This window comes from Rhinopithecus bieti, unplaced genomic scaffold, assembly GCF_001698545.2.
Source record: "Rhinopithecus bieti isolate Rb0 unplaced genomic scaffold, ASM169854v2 scaffold_3040, whole genome shotgun sequence".
In the NCBI taxonomy this organism is placed as follows: Eukaryota; Metazoa; Chordata; class Mammalia; order Primates; family Cercopithecidae; genus Rhinopithecus; species Rhinopithecus bieti.
The window spans coordinates 8035729-8041650 of NW_016804657.1; the positions used below are offsets into that span (position 1 = coordinate 8035729).

Genomic DNA, 5922 nt, shown 5'->3' on the forward strand with positions numbered 1-5922 from the left:
GTGGTGATGTTGCTCCCAAATAATTAATCTTTTCTTTTCTCCATAGTAACTAAGGTAATGTTTATTTCCCTTTCAACACCTACTTGAAGATTTGATTGCTAGTAAAGATGCTATTTGAAGCATGTTGAAGTTTTGTGCTATCTGAATATTTCAGAAGGAAATTTCAGATTTTTGCCCTCACATGCATCGTGTATTTCTTTAATCCTTGGATAAACAAGGGTGTAAATAAAGTAATGTAACTAGATTTCAGAATAACAAAATATATGAATTTCCATCTGTATTTAAGATTTCATTGCATGCATATCAGTGTCAGCATCTTTTCTTAAGTAGAATGAAAGGTGGGTCTTTCAACAAGTATAATTCAAGAAAAAGTTATCCTCTCTAGATCCATTATTTTGATTACTTCTCCAGCAGAGTCTAGCATATGAATTGATTTCTCTCCAGTTAACCTCTGGGCATTAGCAAATCCTGCTAACAAGTTATCATTATTATTATTACCTGAAGCATACAATATTAAGGTATTTTCAAAACTCAAGCTATTTTTTAGTATGTGATGGCTGCATTTCCGTCTTGTTTTAACATCTCATATAAGTAAATAACAAAACGATTTCAAAACCATGCAATTTGTCTTTAAAGAAGTATGATGAGAATGGCTCACTATCTTCATGCTTTGGCCTATAATTCAGTTAAAAATATACTATTATAATTATATTTTAAGTACACAACTTAAGGAGGTGTATAAAATGTTTTGCCTGTGATTCCTAAATCTCTCATTACCTTCACCACATTTTTCCCATGGTCAGTCTATAGATCTGTTTTCTACTCTATGAATATGTCTGGCAGTTTCACCATTCTGTTGGTAAAACTGCCTTACCCTGATCCCCAACCTCATTTCTTTGCAAGCATTCATCATTAATCCATTGTATTCTCAGTCTGTCACCCAGGCTGGAGTGCATTGACTCGATCTCAACTCCCTGCAACCCGCGCCTCCCATATTCAAGCGATTCTCCTGCCTCAGCCTCCTGAGTAGCCAGTAGCTGGGACTACAGGCACATGCCATCACACCCAGCAAATTTTTGTATTTGTAGTAGAGACAAAGTTTCACCATGTTGACCAGGCTGGTCTCAAACTCCTGACCTCAAGGGATCCACCCGCCTTGGCCTCCCAAAGTGCTGGAATGACAGGCATGAGCCGCCTCTCCCGGTAGTGGCAATCTTTAAGAACAAAGTCTTCTGTTTCTGTACATCCAAATGACTAATGTTCAGGATACAGAAGTAGCATATTAAATAACATTATTAAAGTTTATACTTCTGGGAATGCTTTTTGCAGACCAACCCCGCCACCAAAAAAAAAGAAAAAAGTTGTAATAGCAAGACAAAAGACAAAAATAAATCTCTTTGAAGACATTACATAGCTATTAATAAATACAGAGTCAGTTACAGTTAGGTGGCCAGACTTGAGTGGCGAGAATATCAGAGCAAAGAAATACATTTTGAGATAAACCCAGAAGTCTGCAGGCCTTTTTCCTTGAGGCATTTGCCAATTTAAAAGCAAAGCAAAGAAATACATTTTGAAATAAACCCAGAATCCTGCAGGGCATTTTCCTTGAGGCATTTGCCAATTTAAAAGCACAGGGCTAAGAAGCTAGGAAGCTGGGCAGCAGCAGACACTTAAATAAGGCTAGAAAGCTGAGCAGAGCTTTCAGCAGTCTAACAAGCCTAAGGAAACAAAATTAGAGTTCAGGGTTCAGCAAGAAAAGGCCCCAGTAAACACTCTAGACCTCCCATTAGGACACCCAGAAGCTACACTCTAAGAGGTAAGGTAAACCAGAAATAAATGGTGTTCACAAAAGACTAAAACCTAGTCCTGAACCAGTGTAATCCCAATGTGATTAATAGGGGTTAATATGATCTGCTCCATCTCTACCTCCCTACCAGAGAGTTATACAGCAGAAGAGAGAATTCATCACCAGGAAGACAGACTAACTGAAAATATCCATCCTGAAGTTCAGGGAGAAGGGAAAAATAGAGATGGAAAGTACAGAAAAGACCATGAGGCATATGTGATACAGTGATGAGGTCTAATATGTAACAATATGTAATAGTCTCAGAAAAACAAAAAGAGAATGGAGCAGAAGCAATATTTTAAGAGCACTAACCAAGACTTTTCTAAAACTGTGAAAAAAAAAATTCAGTCAACAGATTCAAAAGTTCTATGAGGCTGGGCATGGTGGCTCACGCCTGTAATCCCAGCACTTCGGGAGACCAAGTCAGGTGAATCACTTGAGGTCAGGAGTTCGAGACCAGCCTGGCCAATATGATGAAACCCTGTCTCTACTAAAAATACAAAAATTAGCTGGACATGGTGGCACATGGCTGTAGTCCCAGCTACTCAGGAGACTGAGGCAGGAGAATCGCTTGAACCGGGGAGGCGGGGGTTGCAGTGAGCCGAGATCATGGCACTGCACTCCAGCCTGGTGACAGAGCAAGATTCCGTCTCAAAAAAATAAATAAATATAAATTAAAAATTAAAGAAAAAAATGTGGGCTTTCCTGGGCTATTATGATGGTGATGAATTTCAAGTGTTTGTGGCAGTATCGCTTCCCGCCCTTTACATTACAGCTGAACATGGCCACTTGGCAGAAGCAGCTGGCCACCTGATGTTCGTTGGTTCTGTCCCTCTGCTGCCTATACAAACAGTCCAGCGTGATGGCAGTGGATGCTCAGGAGATCCTGCTCTTCAGCAACGTCAAGCTGTGGAAGCTTCCTGTGGGATCAATCCAGGTTGTATTAGAGGAACTGAGGAAGAATGGGAACTTACAGTGGCTGGATAAGAGCAAGTCTAGTTTCCTAATCGTGTGTCAGAGGCCAGAAGAATGGGGAAAACTCATCTATCAGTGGGTCTCCAGGAGTGACCAGAACAACTCCATACTTAGCCTGTATGAGCTGACCAACAGGGAAGACATAGAGAATAAGTGGTTCCATGGACTAAAGGAGGCCTTCTGTGGGCTCTGCAGGCCCTGCAGTAGGTACATAAGGCTGAGATCATTATCATCTCACTCGGAGACCAGTGATGGCTGACGTGTCAGGTCCATCTGTCAGAGACCTGCTTCCTTTTACTTTCTATCTCCCACCTTCCCAGGGCTTTCAGAAGGAGACAGACTCTGTGGACCCACACACTGTACCTGTGAATCCACCGGACTCAAAAGGGCTCCAGTCCTGAAGCCTGGGACCCAGGGGTGAGTTTCTCATACCCCACATGTCTGTCCTGGGATAGGGTGAGGCTGAGGCACTCCAGAGAAAAATGTGCTTCTTCAAAGCTTGCCTCCTTCCTTTCCTATCCTAGACTGCCTCTGAGTCAGGGTCTGTAAACCTAACACTTCATGTGTGTTCACATGTGTAAGTTCATACACACATGCACCTGCACATGCTTCTGTCTCCTCCAATTTCCATTCCCTTAGCTGCTGTTGCCTCCCTTGTCAGGCTGCTGCTGGATCTTTCCTAGAGAATGTGGGAAGCCTGGCTGCAGGCAGCCGTCCAAGCAATAGGAAGATAGGAGGCCCATGGGCCCGGCACTGACAGGCAGGGCCCAACATTGATTTATGTTATTAAAATCTCAACTGCCCCCACTTCAGACAATAAAAACTGAGCTATATGCTGCTTACAAGAAATTCAGTTGAAATATAATGATTAGAAATGTAAAAAGTAGTAAGAAGGAATAAGGTATGCCATGGAAATACTAATCAAAAGAAAGCAGATATAACTATATTAACATCCAAAGCATGACTAATAATAATATCTCTATTGCATAAAAGAATATAATCAGGAGTGTTTTTTAATATCTTTTTATTTAATCTGGAATTCATAGCTTGAACAAATCGCAAAAATCCATCATTTTTTTTTTTTTTTTTTTTTTGAGACAGAGTCTCACTCTGTCATCCATGCTGGAGTGCGGTAGTGCAATCTCAGCTCACTGCAGCCGCCATCTACTGGGTGCAAGTAATCCTCCTGCCTCAGCCTCCTGAGTAGCTGGAATTATAGGTGCCTACCACTACACCCGGCTAATTTTTGTATTTTTTTATTAGAGACAGGGTTTCACCATATTGGTCAGGCTAGTCTCAAACTCCTGACCTCAGGTGATCCACCCGCCTCGGCCTCCCAAAGTGCTGGGATTATAGGCATGAACCACCACACCCGGCCAAAAATCCATCATCTTCAATTACTGAAAATTGATTATAGTCTATTGCAACTCTTTGAACAAGTATATTATTTACATTTTTATCCTCCAAAGACTCAAAACTAAAAAAATACTTAAAGAACTCTTGTGAGGTCTGTTACTTTGATATTTTATCAGCAAGAAAATTTATGTGTTTTGTTTACCTCAGTTTTTTCTAAAATTGTGAAATGTATTATTTGTATCTTTGTTATGTCTACATTGAAGATGATTAGTCACAGATGATGATGTACATGGTTTTGGAGTTTTTTCTTTTCATGAAATGTTGAGAGGAGAAAGCATATCCTTACAAGCCATGACAAATTTTTTTGAAATACTTTCAGCCTAAAGGGAAATAACAAAAAGTTAAATATAGTTATTAAAGTTTATTTTGTTAGTGTTTTGAGTGCTAGTACCTCAAACAATTCTATAATGATGTGAATTATGATATAATCTAATCTTTGTTATTCTTTCTTGTATCATTTAGTTTTTAATTAACATTTTATTCAAAAAGGATATGAAGTTCTTCCTATGTTTATCTCACTAATCCACTCTTTTCTAACCTTCAAATCAACAGGCACTCTATTTCCTATATATTCAGCTATTTGGATGTTTTTAATAATTGTTTTCATATGTAAAATTGCTCATTACTTTTTGTAGCATTTCAACTTTTTTAATAGTTTGAGGGGTACTAGTGCAGGTTTGCTTCATGGATGTGTTGTGTGATGGTGAAGTGTGGGTTTCCAGCCTGTCCATCACCCCAATAGTAAACACTGTACCCAACAGGTAATTTTCAACCCTTACCCCCTCCCACTCTTACCACTTTTGAAATCCCCAGTGTCTATTAGTTCCTTTTATATGTCCTTGTGTACCCCTTATAAGTGAGAGCATGTAGTATTTGATTTTCCGTTTCTGAGTTATTTCACTTATAGTAATGGGGCCTCCAACTCCATTTATGTTGCTGCAAAAGACATAATTTCATTTTTATGACTGCATAGCATTCCATCTTGTGTGTGTGTGTGTGTGTGTGTGTGTGTATAAATACACATACCACATTTTCTTTATCCAGTCATCTGTAGATGGACACTTAGGTTAATTCCATGACTTTGCTATTGTGAATAGTGCTTCAATAAACATATGAAAAAACTATACCATGCAAACAGAAAAGAAAAATGAGCAGGAGGAGCTATACTTACGTCAGACAAAACAGACTTTAAACCAATAACTGTAAAAAAGGACAAAAAAAGGTTATTATGTAATGATAAATGGTTCAATTTAACAGGAAGGTATAACTATCCCAAATATATATGTACCCAATACCAAAGCACCAAGATCCATAAAACAAATACTACTAAACCTAAGAAAAGAGACAGCAATACAATAATAGTGGGGAACTTCAACACTCCACTGACAGGACTAGACAGATCATCAAGGCAAAAATCAGCAAAGTCTTAAACTGGACTCTAGGCCAAATGGACCTACCTAATAGACATTTACAGAACATTCCACCCAACAACTGCGAATACATTTTTCTTATCTGAATGTGGAACATTCTCGAAAATAGACCATATTCTTGGCCATAAGGCAAGTCTCAATAAATTTTTAAAAATCATATAAAATATCTTTTTAGACCACTGTGAAATAAAATTAGAACTCAATATCAAGAGGAACTCTCTAAACTATTTGAATATATGGAAACTGAACAAGTTG

The 5922-nt window shown here is 38.9% G+C and overlaps 1 pseudogene; it reads left to right on the plus strand.

Annotated features, from left to right (window-relative positions):
• Positions 1–2564: 2564 nt before the first annotated feature.
• LOC108528015 (vacuolar protein-sorting-associated protein 25 pseudogene) lies at positions 2565–3073 on the plus strand (annotated as a pseudogene).
• Positions 3074–5922: the final 2849 nt, after the last annotated feature.